We start from the raw sequence: 24,917 nt of genomic DNA, 5'->3' as shown, positions 1-24,917 counted from the left end.
AGCTCATTGTAGGTGTTAGAAACTAAAATGATATTCAGGCTATGGCCTTGACATCTAGAAGTGGCTCAAGCAAAGTTTTTATGACTACAAATCCAACAACTTCATTCATTCATTCTTCATTTATTCATTCACTGACATTTATTAAAAACTGACTATCCAGGGTGGCAACAAGTATGGGAACATGACAAAGCCTCAGTCAATCAGGTGCTTCTGCAGGGATCATCAGCTCTGGAACTTATAAAGCCAATGGCTTCCTGTTGAGATGGTTCCTGCAAAGAGTTATTTTATTTGTTCTTTTTGATTCTCTAGTACTGTCCTCATTGTTTTTCAGTTCCCAAATTTTGATCTCCAGCCTGCCATTCACTCTCTTATTCTTTGCTAAATTTCTTGCAAATACTGTACTTTTCTCTCTTTTAAGAGATCTAGGGTCAATTCCTGTCATTTGCAAAGAAAATATCTGGTTGCTAGATGTAACAATTAGAGAAGTACAAAGGGTTAAATCAGACTTTCAGAGACAAAATGTATATTCATCTCAAATGGCCATATATCAAGAATTACCATCCAAGTCCTGTATGCATTATAGAATGATGGACAATTTTTCCCATGAAACCCTTTCCTGGTTCAAGAAAGGTGAAGGGCAAACTCTGCTTAGTACCCAATTATTTTTTAGGTTAGCTGTATTTTACTAAATCCTAAAATAGCAAATTATTTCTAGCTGTCCATCTTGCCACAGTTGAAGAATAGAAATAAGGGCTAAGGGATGGGGACAAGTAGAACTAATTGTCAGGTCAAGCAAAGTAAATTAGATTCAATGTCTACGTGCTATTAACAAAAGCTCTCCCCAGAACCTTGGGGTTATAGAGCTGAGTGCCAAAGAGAATATACCCTGGAATTGGTCCAATCATTTCCAATTTGATGACCAAGAAATGAAAACCCTTGAGGGAGTCAATTCACAGCCTTATAATATTTCTAGCTCTTTTTCCTTGTCAGATCTTCAGGGTAGACTTTGCACTTTAAAAGCCAGAAGTGATAGCAAGTCATTCTAAAGTGTGCAGAAATGGAAGCATGATGAAGCATGAGAACCCAGTTTTCTCATTAGCCTTCTGTGTGGCAAAGATAAAGAACACCAATAAAAAATATGTTATCTTTATTCCAGCCACCATGGTTTTTCTCTTATAGTTATTTTCTCTATACTTTTTCTCTCATAGTTATTCTAGACACCTTAGTTTTTTGCTCTTAAAAGAAATGCCACTAGAAGGCATTTATGTAAGAAGAAAAAAGAAGTGTTCTGCATAAATTTCACTGGAAGTTGGAAATAAAACAATTCTGTTTTGCAACAAGACCCACATGATAGAAACAACTTTGATTGTTGCACATTTTCACACCATAAAAGCCATGCATTTATATGCAATTTTATAGCTTTTAAATCTTATACATCCACAATAAAATGTGAAATATGAGTTAACTTTTCAGGGATTCCATAAAATTGACATGATTTCCATTTTGCAGGTGAAGACTCTCAGCTCAGAGAACTTTACTTGCCCTAAATCACACAATTAAGAAATTCTGGAACTAAGAGAAGAAGATGAATCCTTTTCTTCTCCTCTGAAGACAGAAGATTTCATAAAATTAATGATCATTTTAGTTTGCATTTATCTTAGATAAAATATTTGGATTAAACATACTGATATTAATAACTACAGAAAAGAACAAGTCCAACATTGTCAACACAAAATCCCCATTTCTGGCCTAAATGACCACACAGGTTAATTACTCTGCATGACACAGAGTCATGATAAAATGGGACATCACAGTCAAAATAATTCTAGTGTTCCTGAAAACAATGCCTCAACTACATATTGTTTTGAGACAATTACAATCTGAAAATTACAGATTGGAAATTATACAAAGAGAAGTTTGGTAAAATTGAAATGTCCTGATCAGGCTGACATCACTGATTTGCTTTCCCAAGTATCAAATTGCCCCTCTGTGTCTTAATGGTGAAATCATTTTTTAAATGATTAACTAAAAATTTAAAATGGATTCTTGTGTTATTGGGTTGAATTAGCCTCAATATTATAGATTAATATATATGAATTGCATTTTCAATGGACTCTAATTACTTCACATTGTCAGGACCCTGGATTTACCAAAAGAAGAATATAGTAAGTGCTAAGTTTTAAAGAATTGAATAGAAGAGATGTTATCAGCTCTCAGAACAATAATAAGTAATAATAAAAGCTAATATTTATTATTCAATATGGATTGTTATCATTTAATCCCTTAAGCAATTAACGAAACTGGTATTATTATTCCCATTTTATAGTTGAGGTAGTAACTAAGTCCCAGAAAAGTTAAGTAAATTGTTTATATTACCAAAGGTTATGCATCTTTTTTTTTAAGATTTTTTATTTATTTATTTTTAGAGAGGGAAGGGAGAGAGAAACATCAATGTGCAGTTGCTGGGGACCATGGCCTGCAACCCAGGTATGTGGCCTGACTGGGAATCGAACCTGCAACACTTTGGTTCACAGCCCGAGCTACGCCAGCCAGGGCTAGGTTATGCATCTTATAACATCTGAGTAGATAATTTGAATCCAAGTATCTTGACTAAATCATCTGTACTTTTCTCTTTACTAGGTAAAATGTATATCAGTAAAGGTGATTCCATTTACAAGACAAAAGGGATGGATTTTAATGAACATTTTTGTATGAAGATAGAATAAACTAAAAGGTTTATAAACAACTTGGATACTACCATGTGTTATTATGGTAAAAATAATCTCATGTTCTCACCTCAGAAAACTTGAATTTTATTTCTCAACCTGCCAGCTAAGTGGGTGGCCAAGGACAAGTTACACAATCTGCTGCTATGCAAAATAGATGTAGGTCATCACCATCATCATCATCATCATCTTATTTCTTATGAGATGATATATAAAAATTATTTTTAAAACTATAAAATACTACATTGTGATTTTAAATTAAAATTTAATCATTATTGTTACAAAAAACAGAGCCTGAAGAGCCCTGGCTGGTGTAGCTCAGTGGATTGAGCGCAGGCTGCAAACCAAAGCATTGCAGGTTCAATTCCCAGTCAGGGCACATGCCTGGGTTGCAGGCCACGGCCCCCAGCAACCGCACATTGATGTTTCTCTCTCTTTCTCCCTCCCTTCCCTCTCTAAAAATAAATAAATAAAATCTTTTAAAAAAAAGGAAAGAAAAACAGAGCCTGAAGAAAGATAACATGAAGAGAAATATGCTGAATAAAAGAAGCATATTGTTGAGACTATGTTTTCAGAGATGCCAACTTTCTTCTTGACAATGTTAATGTCTCACTGTCAGTAAGGTATACAAAGGTTTTTAATGGTAGGAAATGGCATTCCCTGAACCATTAGTTATCTGTGCCCTGAAGCCAGCCAATCAAAGACATCTGGAGAGGGTTCTGGTGTTCATGGTCCGATCAATGGTCTCTTTCAAGAATGGTTGCCTGTAAATGTACCATAGTTTTTTGATTCATTCATTTACTGATGGGCACCTAGGTTGCTTCCAGGAATTTCAAGGGAATTTCAGGGGAAAAGGGGAAGGGTTTACAGGAACAAGTATAAAGGACACATGGACAAAAACTGGGGGTGGGTAGAAATGAGAGGGAGGTGGGGAGGGCTGGATGGGTGGGCCAGGATGGGAGTAAAAGATAGAAAATTGTACTTGAACAATAATTAAAATAAAATTAAAATAAAATAAAAAGAATGGTTTCCTGGTTGCATTATTCAGGTAATGTTTCCAAGAGGATGAACTGCCTTTTCATCTTCAATATTAAATATTTTATAAAGAGATGGGGAGCTGGAGAGAAAGACAGAAGAAGAGATGAGAAAGATGAGAAGTGATTTTATAGAAACCAGGAGTAGAGAGCTTAGCAAAAGGGTTGATGAACCAGATAGAAAAGGAGTTCCATGTTGCTAAGAAACAGAGAAAGGGGCATATCAGATGGCAGACTGAGAAAAGCAAGAAGGTGAAGTTGACATACAAATTGGAGAACTTAAATGGAAATTGCATGACTAGTGAGGAGCCTGGAACTGATGTGGCATCTTAGATTAACGTAAGTCTGCTTCATCTAGCAGCACCTTCCCATAAAACTGAGTGGTTATCATCCTGAGGAAAGTGTCAGCTTTGAGATTTGAGAGATTTTGAAGGAATGGAATATTGAGGGGAGAAAATTTTATGATTCAATAACATTATTGGCCTTGAAAATGCCTAAGGGAATAATTTCAGCATGGGAAGAACTGACAGTCCATTTCTCCCTTCTCACTTTATTTTAAAATATATTTTATCTTGGCTTCAAAAAGTATGATACATGTATACATACATAGAGACACATGAACTCATATGTAAGAGTTCAGAGATTCATTGGGTTACACATTCATCTCGGATTATATTTTTTTATAATGCAGAATGAGAGCTCTGTGAGCCCAGAAACTGATTGTCTATCTTATGCACTGGTACGTGCCTGTCGGGTGGAGAATCTCGTAAATAAAAGGTGTGCTGTAGGTTTTGGCCGAGCCAGTGCATGCCATTTATTATTGGTTTCATAGCAAATCCTCTAATTTTCTGAGGTGGACATAACAATATAAATTTTATCTATCATGGAAGGCCTAATTTTGAACTGTAAGCTTATTTAGGAACAGTCAAAATAAATGCATATTTTAATTTACGAGGAGAAAAATCTCCTAGAAGTACTTATGATCTATATGGTAAAATGCATGAGCATTCAACTATTGGCAAAATATTTATAACTGTTCAGAGTGTGTAGAGGTTGATGTGATAAGTTTCAAACAGATTTCTTTGTGAACTAAAGGGTGACTGGAAGCTGTTGTCTTTTACAAACTGACAATATGCAAAGTTCAGTTAAAGAAAGATATAAATGAAAACCAACTTCTGGAAGTTAATATTGAAATGTCATTGATGTCAGTTTAACACTGGTGGAAGATATTAAAAGCTTCTCAGAACTGACATTTTTAATCAAAGTGGTACTTTTAATAATAGTTCTCCTGTGATCGCGGCAGCCACTTGTTATTCCAAATCTCTTTTCTGATCCACATGCATAAGCACAGTTCTAAACGGCTGTGGCATAGGCAACCCACAGTGTGATCTGAAGGTCATCAAAAGGGCTGTGTCCCCTAAGTCCATCCACATAGTCAATAAATAACACAGTGTCAGGTTTGTAGAGAACACTATAGTATTACTTGAATATATTATTCGAATATATTATTCTGTTACTTTTATTTCCAGCACATCAAATAGAGTGAGCGTGTAGCAACAAATGCTTGAACAATTTAAATGACGTGCTGAAGGCCATACAGTTAACAAATAGCATAGCTGGGACTGAAACCTAAGTCTTTCTACTCAACATCTAATGTTTCTTTCACTGCAAGACATTCATTCTTGATTCCTCAATCCTCTGCACTAGGGACCTTTCTTTAGGTTAGGTGCTGTGGTGTTTCCAGAGGATCCTTGTCAAAGGTGAAGTTTACTTGGGAGACATCCTGCATTAAGCCAAGAAGAAGTATTAACTCTTGGAAAGAAACATTAGAAGCCTGATGGGATGAGATGCAAAACAGGTCAATTCAGATAGTAAAAAAAAATAGAAGGTCCTTGAACTGCTTTTGTTGGGGAAATTTGGATCAGCCGAGTAACAGCACAGGTGGCCCTGAATACCGGCCCATCAGGCTGGAAAGTGCAGAAGCTCTGGGGATGGCCTCTGGGAGAGGAGGGGACTGCCTCAGTGAAGGGACCCAAGGAGAGGCAATGACCACTTATTTTGTTAAAAATTACATACACTTTATCAAGACAAGTGATTTGCTTTGAAAAGGGATACTTTCTCTTTGGGCAATCAAAAACTCATGGGGGTGTAGAGGACTGCACAGGGAATATAGTCAATAATATTGTGAAAACTAGGTACAGTGCCAGGTGGGCACTGGAAACATCAGGGGAAAGCTTCGTAAAGGATGTGATCACTAGGCTGTATACCTAAAACTAATACAAAATAATATTGAATATAAACGGTAATTTAAAAAACAAAATTTAAAAATTCTTTTCAGAAAGGTTCCTAATGATTCAAAATATCAGATGTGACACTTTTTAAAAAAAATTATTGTGTTCTAGACAATTGGGCACTTCCACTAAAGTCGTGAAATCGGGAATAAAAAGGAAAGGCACTCTCCAGGTGCATGACACCCCGTCCCCTGCTCTCCCACACACGCAGATCTAGACAGTAACGGTGGACAGATTCTTTGGGAGAAACCCAGACCTGCCCTCCTTTCATCCCCCAGGACTTCAGGTGCCCCAGCCAGGGCTCCCCACTGGGGTGTTATGTTTACTGATCTGTACCTGAGTGCAAAGTATTGTATTCTGTGCTCCGGAGTGCCTGAAAAAGATATTTGAGTCCAAAAGTTGACAAATGAAGGCTTCAGACCCAGTCGCCTCAGGCAACAAGTACGTGTTCGGAAAAGCCGAATGAAGCAATGAAATGCAGTGCCTTCCAACTGCATCGTCATTTTACCTTCACTGCATGGCTCGATACCAAAACCTCTTTCCAGTAAGTTGATTAAAAGCCCAGATTAGGTCTTGCTAAGAGAAAGTCTAAATTAATGTCAAGCTCCCTCGGATTTTTGTGTCCTTATTTTCAGAGAACTCTCCTGAGACAGACAGTGTAAGTCCATGAATAAGCTATTCAGTGAGGAAAGGCTTTTTATGTATGCAAAGTATTTTAAAGACTCATTAAAACTATAGGGTTTGTGTCTTAATTTCAGTTGCAGTTTTAATTTCTATTTTTTTAAAACCAATTTTCAGCTCAGCTCCCCAAACTTTCAGCAATTACTTGGCACTTATAATAAGATAGCAAGACCAATTTGTTTGGAGGTAGAGACTTTTTATTTTTTCTGAGTTTGAATTTCTTTTTCTCACATATTTTCTTACGCAATTAATAGAAAGATCAGTTTCATTGTTGAGGAGGACGATGAGATGGAGAATTTTCCGTAACATGGAATCGACACTCATTTAACAATTATTCACTGAGCATCTGCAGCATGCCAGGCTGTTCCAGTGATGGGGTACACCAGAACAGAGAAAATGAGAAAGAAATTCCCACCCTTATGGGTCTCACTGTCTCAAGGTGGGGAGGCAGAGAGTTAAGGAATGAATAAATTACACAGAAAACTAGAAGATGGTAAATGTTCTGAAGAAAAATAAAACTTGAAAGGAAACCGAGGGTGTCAGGGTGTGTTGGGGTTGGCAGGTATGAACAAGACCATCAGGGCAAGCCACACCGAGGAAGGGGTATTTGAGCAAAGACTGGAAAGGGGTAAGAAGACAATTTTGGGGAGTTTCTAGGGGAGGAGGTTTTCAAAGACAAGAAACAGCAAGTGCAAAGAAATGAAGCAAAGGAATGCCTGGCAAGTTCCAGGAACATCCAGGCAGCCCGAGTAGCTAGAATAGAATGACCTAGAGGAAGGGTAGGAGAGAGAGTCAAAGGGGATGGATGGCTGAGTCCACATGAGGCTGAGAATGCAGTGCAAGGCGTTCATGCTGAATGAAGTGGGCGGGGGGCATTGCAGGGTTTTGAAAAGAGAACTGGCATGCCATTCCTTATGGGTGAACCACTTCGTCTGGCTCTTGTGTTGCCTACAGAACAGATGGGGCAAAGCTGGAAGCAGGAAGAACAAGTAGGATGTCATGGCAGCAATCCAGGGGACTGATGATGCTGGTTTGAAAGTAGTGAGAAATGGCCAGGTTCTGGATCTATTCCAGAGAGGCAACAAGATTTGCTCAGGAAGTGAATGTGGTGTCTGAAATAGAACAACTGGGGATGACTCCGACGTCATGGCCTGAACAACTAGAAGGCTGCAAAGTAGTTGCCACTTGCCACCATGGGAAGGGCAGTCTGGTGGAAAGATCAAGTGCTTAGTTGGGACCCGGGAAGCCTGTTAGCTACCCTGGTGCAGATTTCAAGCAGGAGGCATCTGTGGGGGGTCTGAAGTCCTGCTGAGAGGTCTGGGATGCATTTGGGGACAGCTGCCCCGTCGGAAAGTGTTTAAAATGACATGACTGGACGAGATCACAGAGAGTACATGAGGGAGAGGACACAGGACCCAGTTGTGAGCCCGAAGACACTCTGACACTAAAAAGTTGGGGATAAGAACAGATACCAGAACTTTATCACGAGATAGTACAACCAGTGACCAGAGAGGGAGGAAGAAAGCAAGAGGGTGTGGTATCTGTCTTGGGGACCAAGTGAAGTAGATGCTTCCAGAAGGAAGGAGGGGTCAGCTCTGGAAATGCTGCCAGTAGGTTAAGGAACACGGGTGCTGGCCGTTGGATTTAGCCCTGTGAATCTACTCCTTGGGTTAGATTCCAAGTTCTCTTTCTTTGGCTTTTTTTCAGCAAGCAGTCCTGGTTTCTGAAGCCAGGCCTGACTCATCTGGAAATGCAGCTTGCAAATTCTAGCCTGGTGCCAGGTCACGTGCCTATTTTCCCTGCCTCTTCAACTTCTAAAGTGGCCGATCTCTCTGATAAGTGTGGGCCCAAACCTCTCATATGTCTGGTGGGCGGTAGCAGAGAAGAGGCCGAGAAGAACTGAATCCCGTTCTCCCAGAGCATTTCCACTGTGGCTAACTTAGCATGCACATGCTCAGAGGGAGTAAAGGAACGGAGACGGTCCACTTCAAGAGCAATAGGGTAGGTAATTCATAGGTTATTTACTCAAGAGCTATAAAAACTGAAAGGTTATTTTTTCCAAGTTTGACAAGCTTGGAATTTAAATAATAATTTTGCACATCATTTATTTTGAATAGGTATTTCAACATCTAGTCTCCTAGCTCATAAATCAGGTATTGCAATATCTCCACATTCCCAGAATGATTAAAAAATATGTAAACTATGGTTAAAAAGCACTTTAAAGACAAAAATAAATTTAATACTTCTTTAAAAATAAATTCTCTTGGGGAAAATAAAGTGTTGTTTCCATCACAGTGCAAACATTAGATAACTGAAATCTAATAAATAGTTGGTAGGCTGATTTAGAGAAAGCTTTTTGTAAATTTTAACTGAAGTGCAAGTTAGGGAGATGCAGGTCACAAAATTATTTTATTATATTTTATTTTATACTGATTTTCTCTGGTTATGAATTTATTTTGTGTAGGATATTAGTGAAGGAATATGAATATATATATATGTTGATAATCATGTTCAAATTACACAAATCTATTGTATACAAAAGATCCAATATAGAATGTAGATTTCTTTCTCATCTATTGCTGCATGATAAGTCATCCCAAAACTTAAAAGCCTGAAAATACAGATTTGGTTTATTCTTAAAGATTTTCTTGGTTAACTGGGTTCAGGTGGATGGCTGCCTGCCGCTGACTGAGCGGTTCTTCTGTTTCATGTGGTGTCAGCTCAGGCCGCGTCATCAGGGTGCTGCGCTGGGCGGGAACACAAGTAGGCTCACTCACACGGCTGGCAGGGGTGCTGGCTGGTCCTGGAAGCTTGGCTGAGGCTGTAAGTCCTTTGGTTTCTCTGCATGACCTCTCCACAAGTTTTGGGATTTCTATAGTAAGGCAGTTAGGGTTCCAAGAGACAGAAAGTAAAAAATCTCAGAGCTCTTACATCCTGGGGTGAAAATTTAAGAATGTCATTTCTGTTGCATTCTGTTGGTCAAAACCAGGTCCAAAGTTAGCCCAAATTTAAGGAAACAGGAAGTTGCTCCACACCTCAAAAAATGGAATAGCATATGCTCAAAGAAGGGAGGAGATGGCTGAGGACTATCTTTGGAGACTAGCTACTGCACAGCCCTTTGGCCCCAACAGTTCCTGACTCCAGTACATGCAAGACACCCTCAGCCTTCCTGAAAAACTGCAAAGTCTGATGTCATTATGGTTGAGCTTAAAGTCCAGGAAGATTTAGTCCTGTCATTTGGCTAGATCAGGTCCAGGTGTGAAGGGGACGCCTTGGGTTCAGTTTCTTACAATGATGATATAGACTGGAATAACAGAAGTGGATACTGCAGTTCAAAAAAGGAGCAAATCAAGGGTCTCTGGGCGTCACCAGTCCCTAGCAATTCTCAAATCCAGATGGACACATGTTGCCATTTTCTGACTCCAAGAGAAGAATTTCCCTAGATTAGGGAAGTTTTGCTCCCTGGGAGTGAATTCTCTGGTTCTCAGACCACCTTGGTTCTTGGACTCCATTCTCTCTCCTATGAATTATCCTTTCTTTTCCATCAGAAATGGTCCATGATTAGCGTTGAGTAGCTTTTTCATCCTCCCTCCTACCCATAGGAATGTGGGGGCCCAGGGGCCTCCTATCATTTTAAATTGTGTCTGTATCACTTGGCCCAAATTTGTACAATTCTTTTAAAAATATTGTGTATTTTCTGTGCATTGAATTATAATCTACTTCATTACATGAAACTGACACTGACAAATTTCTTTCAGGCAGACTTTTCTCTACCTTGGACTATGGAAAAGCACCTCAAAGAGTCTTCAAAGTCCTTCTAGTGTAGTGACCAGCGTCTAAGAATTGTGTCTTTATGATTCTTGGGGACTTGACTGTTAAATTGAGAGGGTCCATAAGACCTGCCCATTAGATCCTTAGGAATTCTATAGTGTAACTCAGTTCTAAAGTACTCAGAGGGCATACATACTACTTTATTACATTTTGGAAGTTTCAGTGGAGGATTTTACAACCATACCCCCTGAACTGATCTTGACCTTGAGGTTTTGTTTCACAAGCAGTGCTCTGGTGTTGCCTCCAGGTTTTAATTTACTTTGAGTACATTTTGTCATCTCAGGGTTTGGGAATGACAGAGTTTTATTTCTCAAACCAGTAATTCTGGGGTTGGAAATGTTTCCTCTATATTCAATTTAAAAAATAAGCAAGTGTTTTTTTCAAGTAGTGTATCTGTTTTAATCTGACCATCCACAGTTTAAAAAATGCATGTGGGGTTTTCAAAATACTGCCTGGAAATGTTCTTAGCCATATCAATAATTCCATGAGGAATATTTCCTACCTTCCATATTACTGCAGGTAAGAACGTCACCAAACTTTCTGTCACTGCATAACACGGGCGATCTTTTCTCCAGACTTCAGCAGCAGCGTGCTCTCTGTCTACCCAGCCACCGCATCCGATCTCATTGAGATTCCTTCTGGCCTGTGCTAGCGACTAGTCTTAAGTCCAATGACACATATTTTCAGATTTTGTTACAGCAATATCCTATTTCCAGGTATTATTTTTAATTTCAGTTATAATGGTACCACCACTAAAAATGCAGAGCCTTTAGGAAAAAAAAAACAACTTATCCTTAAAAATGGTAGTGCCAAGAGAACCAAAATTCACAAAATTCCTAGTGATTCTCCATTCCTGTCTATATCAGAGTTTGTCTTTTAACAATACCATACGTGAATTATATACTCCAGACATGATTTTTTTTTGTTCAGTGATGAATCATCCGATAAAAATGAGTAATCCAAGTATGTGGACATCAAAAAGTTTGCCTTTATGGTCATTTCTAAGATTATTTTATGTTAAAGGCACTGCATTCTCCTCTATTTTTCCAACCTCCTTTAGGTTAAAAAATATGAAAATATCTTGTTTGTTTTTTGGCTTTTCAACTTATTACCTGTCCTGTTCTCTAGAGTCTACCTTCATAGCATCTCTCATGAAATGGCTATTCCAGCCACTTCATGCCTTTTAGCTAAGTTCATATTTAGCCCTCCTCATTGCTCATCAGGTCTAATTCAATGGCCTTCTCGTTTCCAGTCCCTTGTTCTACTTATTTCTTTTTCCCACCATTCATTCAATAAACTATGAGATGAGCCTTGAGGTACACATGCTATGGAGACGCTCGTAAATCAAATATAGTCTCTTGAGGAACTCAACTCTATCGACAATTTTTTGGAGGCACAGAATGAATCTCTTTATTCAAAGTTCAAAAAAAAAAAAGAAAAATAATTACATCCTGTCTTAACAGCTAAGCCAACATCCCACATTGCATTTACTTTTATAATTCCTTGAACTCCTCCAGTCTGTGCTAGCTCTTCATTCTGTCTTTGTCTTTTATGATGATGCTTTTGATCAATACTCATCATTTATTTCATAGATTTTCTATCAATTTTCTGTCTAATGTTTTAGTATGATTAAATTTAAATCTTTGTCTTTGGCAAGAATACCCCAGATGTTGTGCTGTATTCTTCTCGGTGCATTTTATCAGAGGGCACATGATGTTGTTGTGTCTCAATTGTAGGGATGTCAACCTTGACCACTGGGCTAAAGTGGTGGCTGCCAAAGTTCTCCACTGTGAAGTTACTGTTTTTCTCCTTGTAATTAAAAACACCTTGGAAGAGATTTTGTGAGACTATGTAAATATGATATTTCTCCTCAAACTTTCACTCACTTTAACATCTTCAGTAGATCTTGCCTGCAACAATTATTACCTTGATGTTTGCCTAATGGTGATTTTATACATCCTTCATTCTCTCTACATTTATTAACCAGAATTATTGTGTAAGAAAGAGCTGCTTCATTTGACCATTTATTTATTTATTCATATATATATATATATTGATGCAAGTATGGACTCATAGATATTTGTTTTATGGGTAACAACAACTGTATTTATTTTGTTGCTCAAATTTCTGTAGTCACCTTTCTAAAGAAGCTTTCTTCTTGAATTACTCTAACTAAATATTATCTCTCTCTCTCTTCTGAACCTACAGATCATTTTATTTGCTGTCCTTTTTATGTTGCTCTACATTTTCTGCCTCATATTATAGATATTTATAAATATGCCCATTGTCATTACACCCACTTCCATTTCATGGTCTGGATTACTAAGGGTAAAGACTGATTATCACTAACCCTCTATTCCCTCCACAGTCGATGCACATTGGAGCACATCAGTATATATGTGCTGAACTAAATTTGATTGGATAAAGCATTTTTGACCAGAACATAATTGATCAATTCTCCTAAGAGCCTGACACTGTGGTTTCACTCACTGTGACATCCACTTTTTGTCTCAGAATTTCTTCAGTACAGATAAAGACAATGGGTTGGTGGGGGTGGGGTGCAATCAATAACTGCACCATGAAAGAAGTAGACACAGACATTAAAACAATGACTAAATAACTAATTTCTATGCAACTAGTACAGTTTGGTTCTGAAATGTAGAGTTTGGATATTCTTGATTTCTGATGTGGTTCTCTTGAGTCCTTTGTTTCTGGATCAACTACATCTCATTAATGGTGAGAATTATTTCTGGGTTATATCATGACAGATAGATTTATGTATTAACACAGGGTGGGCAAAAGTAGGTTTACAAATAATATAAATAAATAGTAGAATAATTAATACATAATAATGTAAGAATATTATATTCTTATATTATGGCATACTCACACCTGTAAACCTACCCTTGCCAACCTCTGAATAGATTATTCCCTATGTGTCTGTGCCATTAGTGTTATGGACGACTTTTTAAATTAATTTATGTAAAAGTATGTTTTGAATATTTATTAAGACCAAAGTAGGAGCCATTAATGCTGAAACAATACAATTTCTAATTTCTGTCATTTGTGTAACATTTTGAAAACACAGGGCTAGTTCCCGGTGGAACTGGGGCATGAACCCAGGCTATCTGATCCCAGAGCCTAAGCGTGGTTCTAAACTGGCTCCTAGTATGTGTTTATGAAAATGATGTGTTCTTTTTGAACCACAAAAGTAATTTTGAACAGCACCAGTGAGCATATCCATATTTTATGGTTCCCTAGAAGCTGGATGAAGTATATAGGTGTCGAAAGTACAAACTGTCCTATACAGTGACAATGGCTGTTACAATGAATTGCTACAGGAAATAAGACAAGAAAAAGAGTATGTCCACCACCTCGCTTATTTCGCTTAGCATAATGCTTTCCAGTTCCATACGTGCATACCATATGATCTCAGCTTCAACAGGAACCGAATCAACAAAACAAACAAAATAGCAAAATATAACCAAAGACACTGAAATTGAGAACAGGCTGACAGTGACCAGAGGGGAGAAGGGAGGGAATTTCAGGGGAAAAGGGGAAGGGTTTGCAGGAATAAGTATAAAAGACACATGTACAAAAACAAGGAGGGGGTGGAAATAGGAGGGAGGTGGGGAAGTTTGTTGGGGTGGGCTGGGATGGGGAGAAAAGGCAGAAAACTGTACTTGAACAACAATTAAATTTTTTTTAAAAAAAGAAAAGAATATGCCCAGCCCAACGAAGTGAACAGATTTTGTGGAGGGGGTGGCATTAGAATATTTGCCTTGTGTATGTAGAGATGGGCATGAGAGGGGACAGAGAAGTCCCTAGTTGGACAGAGAAGTGCAGGCTCTGTGTGAAATGCAGCAAGCAGATTGTCTTGCTGGAGCACAGTGGGAGTGAATGGGAAATAAGACTGAACTAGTGCTATATGAAAGCATTAGGATCTTACATTTGATAATGATTTACTGTGTTAAGAACACTAAGTGAATCATCTAGACTGATGCCTAAAAACCTAGAAATGTACTCGAAGGGTTTTGAGTCAGCATATGTTTTAGATTCACAGACTGAGAGTTGTACTGATTAAGATACTTATTCAGATACAAGGGTCTATAAGTTGGAAGTTGGGTAAACCACCAGCAGGTGGTAGCAGATAGGCAGATTTCTCAGTCCGGATGGCCTCATTTGTGCTAGAAACGTGTGTGAGAGCCAGTTCAGGCTTTCATGTGTACATAATTTTGTTTGTATAGCATATAATTACTATACAAGGCCCAGATTTGGGTAAAATAATGTCCTTCTCACAATACAGCAGCATCCTTCCTAATAGAAACAACACAACATGGTTGTTTTTTTTTTGTTTTTTGTTTTTTTTTGCCAGACTTTTGATTCTTAGAAGTAGTATGTACAGGGAAATGGGGTGGTTGGAATGTGCTACTTCAAATGTCACTTCAAAAAATTAGAAAACATTGTTTATCTGGAAATCTTGTGCTTAAAGAAGTGGGGATGACACTTGGGTTCACTGAGATTGGGAGAGTTTCGGGAGAGGCCCACATAGGGCTTATTCACAGAGGGCGGAATCCAAAGGTCGGCAGATCAGCTTCCAGGAGGCAGTTGTCTCCTTTTATTGTCTAATTTAATCCTCTTAGCCACCCTAGGACAGGAAGTATTATCTCCATTTAAATATAAAGAGATCATGGCTCAAAGAGCTTAAGCAATTATCTAATTTATTTGTCCAAGTAGGTAACAGATCTGGAATTTGAACTCTTAACTGTATCCCTTTCCACACCCTTCCTTCTGCATACCCAAGAGATACATTATCTATCTACTTCAGAAACCTACTGGCCTTTGCCCTCATCAAAGCATAAGAGGTGATACATTTTTACACTGGTTAATTAATCATTGCATTTTCCCACGATTTTATTATGAAAAACTTCAAACATACTAAGAGTTGGAAGAATTTCTCAGGGGCCCTTCTTATGTCTACAACTGAGATTCTGCAATTTGCTTTTTTACTCTACTTGTTTTTTTTTTTCACATATCTACCCATCTATTTATTCCCTATCTAATCATTAACCCAATTTTATGTGCATTTCACAGTGAATTAAGGACCTCAGTTCACTTCATCCTTAATCATTTCAGTGTGCACATCATAACTGCAGTTCACTATTTGTTTATGGATTTATTAAAAAGTTCAAGTGAACTTTGTGTACAATAAAATGTACTAATCAACTGCGTCCTTCAATAACTTCAAACAAATGCATAAATCTGTGCAACTGCAATTTCTCTGCAGATACAGAACATTACTTTCAGACCAGAAAGTTTCTTATATTCCTTTCCAGTCAAGCTCCACCCATGAGGAGACTCTGTCCTGTTTTCTTGGTTGGTTCTTAGTTTTGTTTAACCATAGATGAACATTATCTGTTTCAGATTTTTTATAGAAGTGGAATGATGGGATGAACTCTTTTGTAGAAGGCTTATCACACAGCACAAGGGGTTTTAAAAGTCATTATTGTGTTCTATGAGTCAGTAATCCATTCCTTTTCATTCTTGTTGATGGACATTTGGGCTGTTTTGGTTTTGTCTATACGGAATAAAGCAGCTATACATATTCTTGCACCAATGATTCATTTCTTTTGTCGTAACTACTGTGTCATAGGGTAAGTATAGATTAATTTTACACAAAACTGTCAGAACCTTCTTCAAGGTATTTGCATCCATTTACACTCCCACTAACAATGTATGAGAGTTCTTGTTGCTCCGACACTTAGCATTGTCAGTCTTTTAAATTCTGCCCTTCCGGAGGGTTTGTGCTGTTTTCTCGTTCGGGAAGAGAGCCATACTCAGTCAGCTTTGGTTGGAACCTCGGACTCATGTAAGTCAACTTCTATCATGGCCTTTCCCTTATTTTTTGCCACAGTAGGAAAATGTTCCCCTACTTATAACTTTTTTTGCTTCTCCATGTTTTGTTTTTTTCTGAATTCTCTGACATCAACATATCTACTTCTACTAATTATGAGAATGCTTCCTCTTTGAATGCAATAGATTTTCCCTTTTGATTAATATGATTCATTTGTAATTGTTGTGTTTCTTATTATTAACAGTCAGATAAGCAGACATTTATGCAAGCTCTTTCTAGCCAAAATTGGACAGTAGTTAAGGAAGGAATTTTGCCAGACATTTCAGAAGGATTTCAGGTTCATAGTGTTTTAGTGATGTGGGCAGGAACTGCTTTTATTTACAATGAACTTCTTGGGCCTGGGTAGAAGTGGAGACTGTCTTAATGCGGTGGAGCTGTGATCATAGGTTGCTTGGTCAGGTGAGTTTGACACTATGTGGAAAACGGGTAAATAAAGGGTAGGAGGTGACGAGCAATAGGTTTTGTTTGTTCTACCTTGGCAGGACTACAGTGAGCAGTAGAGCACACCTAGGGACTGCCTGTAGTAAGCTTTGGGTTTGCTAATCCCCGTATTTGTCACTCAACTACAGAGGTTGTTTGCTCCTTACCTGCTTTATACTTATGAGACGGAAAACCTGCTAGAGTCCTTGAGAGGGTGTTATTGAACTCTGAATATTACTTTAAAAAAAGTCCTTAATAATTTGTAATAATTTATACTCTGCTGGTGATTAAAAACTTTAACTGATTCCAAAACGGCAGGTACCCCAGCTAGAATAAGAATTTTAAAATAACATTTAAGGGACATTTTAGGACATTAACTTTAAATTTAGTGATGCTCAAAAAAGGTAGTGGCATCAATATATTTATATTTTTATTAGGGAAACATTGCTCACCCACTTGGGCTTCTGTCCACATTCATTAAGCAAGAAAAAAAAAGAAGGAAGATAAAAATTTGCACCTTTGGTGGAAACTGTGAACAGAGCCCACAGAACCCCAAACAATGATGAGTGTAGTCAGCCATTTCACACTCCAGTGCCCACAGAGAAACATGTCCTGAGGCAAGTAAATGATAGTGCAGACTTCCTCTCTACAGTGTCATTTCCAGCTGGGGAATTCAATTATGCTTAATTGAGTTGAGGCACATTATTACACTGATGCATGCCTCTCTTGATTGTAAATAACAAACCTGTGGTATTTTGTAACGGTGGAAAAATGCTCTCAATCTGGATGGAGCAGAAATTGATGTGGCAGCCAATGTATGTTTAGTCCCAATTACAGACAATTAGGAAGGTCTTTTGTATTATTAGAAGGCACTTCTGACAATTGATGGAAGCATAGGCCAGGTAAATAAAAACTGGAATGCACACAGAAAGCTATGTAGAGAGATAATATGAGAGAAAATGTGGCATGGTGAAAAAAAAGCAGTTAAAGATACTGAAATTTTGCATCTCAGTTCAATATCTCTGGCCATGGTATTAATGACCTACTACTAGTTTATATTGGAGAAGACGCCCAATTACTTTGTCAGTGAAATGAAGTTGGTCAAAGTGGACCTGAAAGATCTCTTCCTACAAAGCTCCGCCTCCATACGCACAATTCATACTTAAGGGAAAATGTATCCTGAGAAATATATTGATGTTATTGCCAAACACTTAAATCACTCAAAAATATATTATTTGAAGAAAGATGTAGATCTCTTATGATAATTGTATTTTTGGCATGATGAAAACCCACCTTCTCCCTGTTTTTACATTGTTTTTCACATCACCTGTTCCTTCCATCCATGATTACATCAATTGTATTGTTACTTTCAATACCCATTGATACACCCAGTTCATGCTCTATATAAACTCACCGTTTTTATTTTCCTGTATGAAGAATATGATATAAGTTACTTAAGCAGAGTTTCGGATTGTCAGCATTTTACTAGGCTCCCAGGTTTAACAAGGCTCAGCACACCCAATTTACTGACGTTGAAAACCACAGAACATAAGGAGAAGTATTAGCAGATTAATGCGATCCCTTCATTTTGCGCAGAGCTTTGATGGCACATATTTAACAGTATTACACATCTCCATTTGAAACTAACTGTTCTATAGTGCCGAGTGGCCCTTTGGTTCCAATTCTCATTTTGAAAGTGTCTGACTTTAAGGCTATGTCAAAGAATTCTGAGGGTTCCTCTGGGCTTGGTAGGAAGGTGAAATATAATCGATCTATGGTGACCGCTTGAGGCATGAGAGGAAGCCGTGGCCACACCCCTGCCTCGGGTCGGCCGTCCCCGCTGCCTTCACTTTTTCATGAATCACACTGAGTGTCATGACTTTTGAAGTGGGAAATTCAATCACATAAACCAGTGCAGAATAAATCATTATCGTTTGTTGGGTACATTGCATATCATCTGAACTATACTGACAAGTTCTCTGGCCCCTCTCCTTTCCTTTTCTCATCCAGCTGGAGTGGGACGAAGGCTGGCAGTGCCGGTAACACTGTCCCATCACTCTCTCATGTGGGGCAGCCCTGACGGCCCTAACTTGGTGGCTCGGTAGCATGACTTTGTAGTAAAGCACCTTGGCCTGCTGCAATCCAACTGTTCCATTTTCTTCTCAACCGCCTGGTGTTCCAAGGGTCTCATTCTTGTCTACATACAAATCTCCTTCACCACAAAACTTTAAATAGTATCTAAGCATTTCTTTCATGTCTCTCTAAGCACCAACAGCTCCTGGAGGGCTCTGAATGATGCTGCAAAGGCAACGTTGCCAAAATACACAGGTGCTACTGAGTTAGGTTTCTCTGTTAAAGTAAAAAAAAAAAAACGTTTCTTCAGACTGAATAAATCACACATATGCTCTGAGACACAAGCAAAAACCCACATTTTGAACACTGTCATTTCCTAATTAAAGGTTGTCTTCGTTTTCCAGCTGCTGAAGAAGAACATACAAGAGACTACTTCTCCTCACTAATGAAGCTTGAAAAAACATTCTAAGAAGGCATGGCAAACCACTCTCAAGTCACAATGAAAATAGAGAGGAAAATAGAGGGTCCAGCAGAAGTAACACCTGCTCAAGTGTGGTTGGTAGGATAATAATAATTAGGTGTAATGATTTATAGTTTTAATTTGACCATTTCACCTAAAATGTCATGTGGTGTGCTTGAGTGTGATAGTGTTATGTTATAGAATTACATGCGTATGATTTTGTAATAAAAGATTTTGTACTGAAAAAGGGGTGTTATTTTTGCCGGACCCTGTATAAGGAAATTGAACAACATGTTATACTTAATGGCTTACTCTGAGCCTAGTGCAGGCTATACAAAAGACTCATCATTTCCTCAAGGTGATTAGGTATTGTTGGGTACACAACAATTACTGGAGAATAATTGAAGACAGAATTTGAGCAAGGAAATAAAGAAAAGAAGAAGTGTTTCACAACTGTTAGCTTACATAGATATAGAAGGTACTAGAATTACTTGCAAATAACCTGGGTAAATAATGATGTGTTAAAAATCTAATGACATTTTCAGAGGTCTACTTATGGAGACCTTTTCATGTGTATAGTGACATACTATAGCACGGGAGTTAGCAGTTCCATGTTTTGGGAATAAAACCTGCATCCAAAGTATGACTCCATTAACTAATAGCTCTTTGACCTTGATAGAGTTCATTAAGTTTCTGAGTCTATTACTTCATTTATATAATGACCATAGTAATAGTATTAAAAATTCTAGCTTTATGTATATTAAATGAGATATTTAATACAGCTAACATTTATTGAATGTCTACTCTGTGCAGGACACTCTTTTGAGAGGTATATAAAACAATGAGGCAGGCATCCTGCCCTCAAGGAGAGAATATTCTAGTGGGAAGTTCATTAAATTATTCATTCATTGAACAAGCTTTTGTTCAATGTGTACCATGTTGTGGTGTTGACCTAGGAAACACAGAAAACACAAAGACACACAGCTGCTTACGGGTACTTGTAAAAAAGGAAAGACCAGCACCTGTGGGAGAAACACAAGGGGCAGCTATTTCTGTTTGAGTGGGAGAGAATAAGTCCCCTAGAATGGTAACATTTACACAAATTCATTAAAGTATCCGAAGGATCAAGCTTTGAAAAAGAAAGGAGAAGGGTTTCCAACAGAAGGAAGAATGTGTTACAAAGGTCCTACATTGAGAAAGAAGTTGTTGTGTTTCAGGACCTGGAAGTCTGCATGACACAGGGCAGGTGAGTGGGAAAATGTTGGGAGAGACAGGAGGAGGCCAGATTCTGTTCGTGTCTTCTAGGGCATGTTTAGGGTTTAATTTTTATTCTGAGTGGTATTGAAGCCATTTAGAGGTTTCAAGCAAAGGAGTAACACGGTCTAATTTACCTTTCAAAAAAACCCACTGTGGGTGCTGTATGAAGAATGAATTGTAGGAGACCATATCTAACAATGCAGAGACTAAGAGGCTATTGCAGAAGTCCAGGCAAAGACTCATGTTTTATATTTGGGTGTTAGTAGATTCTGAAAGGAAAGAATGGGTTGGAGACATGTTCTGAGACATGTTTGAGACAAGTGGTGGAGAGCACATGAGACTTGATGGATACTATCGAGTCAGGTCTAAATAATGGTATTTAAATTTCTAGCTTCAATAACAGGTGGACAGTTCCATTTGAAGTGTATACAAAATGCTTGGCACAATATCTGACATGTGTTAAGCATTCAATAAATACTACTTTGTAAAGGTAATTGATGATAATGTACCTTAAGGAGTCAATCTTTCTGACAAAACTTGCTTTACTTGGCTGTATAGTATGGCCTAGAAACTAGCTACTCAAAGTGAGATCCCTAAAATAGCAGTGAAAATTCCAAGTCTCAGGTCTTTTCCCATATGTAATGAGTTAGAGTCTATACTTCTCAAAGATGCTCAGGTGATTTGTACAATACTCAAATGTGAGAAGTACTAGTCTAGTGCAAGGAACAAGCAACTATGGCCTGCCGGTCAAATATGATTGACTGTGTATTTTTGTAAACAAAGTTTTATTGAAACACAGCCATCACCATTTATGGCTGGTGCTATGGTGACATAGATGAGTCATCATGACAGGGGCTGTGTGGCCCAGAAATGTTAAACTATTACCATTAACTTGTAGAAAATTTGCCGACCCCATAGCTTCTAAAGCAATGTGGACTTTTAGTACTAGCTTTTTCATTTACTAGACTAGTGGTTTTCAACCTTTTTCATTTCATGGCACAGATAAACTAATTACTGAAATTCTGTGGCAGACCAAAAAATATATTACATTTTTTTCCCAATCTGACAAAAATAGGTATAATTTTGATTTATTCACAACAGATGGCTATTGTTTTGTTGGCTATTGTTACTTTTTATTTGACAATCTAAGGGAAAAGAGGTCAGTGCCCCTGACTAGTTAGTCATGTTTTAAAACATTTTTATGGCACACAGGTTGAAAATCATTATACTAGATGTATAATTTTAGACAAATTATGTAACCGTTCTTTGTTTTAGTTTGACCTCTGAGATGAAGACATTAGTATGTATCTTGTAAGATGGCTATTATAAGAAATAAATAATATAACTCTAGTAAATTGACATATGGACACCATTCAACAAATATCATTGTTATTTTTACTTGGTTTAGAATTTAACTTAAAAGAATGTATAATTTTTATAGTGAAAGAGGCCTTAATGAAACACTAAGAAAGCCAGCTGGTGTTTCTCATAGAGACAATAGTCTTTGGAGATTTCCTGGGATATTAAATGTGGCTGTGGGATGGGGACAGAATATGGAGCAATAATGCAGCTTAAAAGGTTCTTGTCCTATTTATATCCGGACATGATGTTTTTCTAGGCCAGGTGGCAGTCAACTCCAGTCTGTGAGCAAAGGCAGCTTGATGCCTGTTGTTGTACAACCACAGAGTTCAGATGACGTTTGCCCTTTAGCAGGTTCTGAAATAAAACAAAACGAAATAACAGAGACTATGTAGAGCCGGTAGAGACTGGCTGTGCTCTACTATCTGGCCCTTTACAGAAAAAGGTCGTCGATCCTTGTTCTAGGCAAAAGAAAGTTCTTTATGTTTACCTTGTATAGTCTTAGCCTTATTGGATGATCACAGAATTAATCCATGCTGATTCTTTAGAACCCTTTTATTTTGGAGGGTTATTACATTTATGAAATGTATTTCGTTTTCCTCTGTCTCCATACAACGCATTCTGAATGACAGTCTCCTGTTTAAGGTTCATTCTCTTTTTCACGGTAGTATATCAGTTGTCAAAACCCTGTATCTCTGTCCCAAACTGTACCATTTTTTTGAATCACAACTATAAAGCTCAAATCCATGGCTGGTAAGTCACTTACCTATCAGGCAGATTGTTTGCATCTAGAAAGGGCTGGAGGATTTTTCAATGGCACTCTTGCCTAGTCTTCATTACCTAATTGATCCCACTGTGGAATTGACCAAGCCTCGAAAAGTAGTCAGAATTTCGAAAGCAACTTTTTAATAGACTCAAAAGAAGGAAGGTAAGCAAGCAAGCAGGAGAAGGACCAGGAAGGAAGGTGACCGCAGTGGGCCACGTCAGGACTGCTCCATTATTGCTTCAGCAAGGGCTCCCCAAAGCCTGCCTGCTGACCTCCTTTTCAATCTCTCAGGGTTTTAAATGTAATTCAACTAAGGCTAAAAAGAGGACAGCATGTTCGAGTCTCTGAAGACCAGCTAAAAGCTGTTGTGACAATAGAAAAATCCACAATCTTTTCCAAGTTGCCCACAGGCATTTCAACCATAGGTCTGCAGGGGCTCACTTGCACAGCAGGCGTCGGCTTTCCTCTTGTAGGCTGTGGTTGGTAGCTTATTTGCAAAGCTAATTTCCTAAGTGAGTTGTTTTTAAATAAATATCTGCAAATTTGGAAGGAATGGCATGTGAAGAAACATGTATTTCCTAAGACCTAACTTTTGATAAATACCATGTAGACTGTCTGGGGTTCTGGAATAGTTTTCCAAATATCTCAATAACTGACAACTTTAGGCAAAGAGGTCTAAGGTTTCCAAATGGGACTCTAAGCATGTGTGTGTGTGTATATGTACAGGGTCTGGCAGAAGTAACTCCTGCTTGAGTGTAGTTGGTAAGTAATAATATGGACATAGTAATTTATAGTTTTAATTTGAACATTTCACTGAACATGTCAGTGTGCTCTAGTGTGATATTATTATGTTATAGAATTACATTCTTATGATTTTGTAATAAAAGATTTTGTAATAGAAAGGGATGTTATTTGTCTAATTGTCTAATACAGTAGCCACTAGCTGTATGAAGTTTTTGAACACTTAAATTGTAGCTAGTTAGACTAAGAAACTAAAATTTTAATATTATTGACTTTTTTGAAGTATATTTTATTGATTATGCTATTGCAGTTGTCCAAATTTTCCCCCTTTACCTCTCTCCACCTGATGCCTCCCTTCCCTCTAGCAATTCCCCCCCCCCCCCCGCTTAGTTCATGTCCATGGGTCGTGCGTGTAAGTTCTTTGGCTTCTCCATTTCCTATACTATTCTTCATATCCCTCGTCTATTGTGTTCCTATAAATTATGCTTTTTAATCCCGGTACCCTTTCCCCTATTTCCCACCTTCCCCCTCCAGTTGATAACCCTCCAAATGATCTCCATACCTATGATTCTGTTCCTGTTCTAGTTGCTTGCTTAGTTTGTTTTTCATTTTAGATTCAGTTGTTGATAGTTGTAAACTTGTTGCTTTATAATATTCATAGTTTTGATCTTTTTTTTCTTTAATAAGTCTGTCTAGCATCATGTAATAATGGCTTGGTGATGCTGAACTTCTTTAGCTTTACTTTGTCTGGGAAGCACTTAATCAGTCATTTGATTCTAAATAATAGCTTAGTTGGATAAAGTAATCTAGGTCATAGGTCCTTGCTTTTCATCACTTTTAATTCGTCTTGCCTGCAAAGTTTCTTTTGAGAAATCAGCTGATAGTCTTATGGGAACTCCTCTGTAGGTAACAAACTTCTTTTCTCTTGCTGCTTTTAAGATTCTCTCTTTATCTTTAATGTTTGTCATTTTAATTATGATGTGTCTTAGTGTGGTCCTCTTTGGGTCCAACTTGTTTGGGACTCTCTGTGCATCCTGGACTCACATGTCTATTTCCTTAGCCAAATTTGGGAAGTTTTCTTTCATTATTTTTTCAAATAAGTTTTCAATTCCTTGCTCTTTCTTTTTTCCTTTTGGCATCCTTATGATTCAGATGTTGGTATGTTTAAAGTCGTCTCAGACGTTCCTAAGCCTATCTTCATTTTTTAAAATTACTTTTCCTTCCTGCTGTTCTGATTAAATGCTTTTTCCTTCTTGTGTTCCAAATCCTTGATTTTATTCTCAGCTTCATTCTGTCCACTGTTGGTTCCCTATAGATTTTTTGTTATTTCATTTAGTGTAACCTTCATTTCTTCCTCTATTGTT

The sequence above is a fragment of the Phyllostomus hastatus genome, unplaced genomic scaffold, assembly GCF_019186645.2.
Source record: "Phyllostomus hastatus isolate PE091 unplaced genomic scaffold, TTU_PhHast_1.1 phas_contig_86, whole genome shotgun sequence".
Classification (NCBI taxonomy): domain Eukaryota; kingdom Metazoa; phylum Chordata; class Mammalia; order Chiroptera; family Phyllostomidae; genus Phyllostomus; species Phyllostomus hastatus.
The sequence above is the reverse complement of the archived record's forward strand: the minus strand, read 5'-3'. Positions refer to the sequence as shown.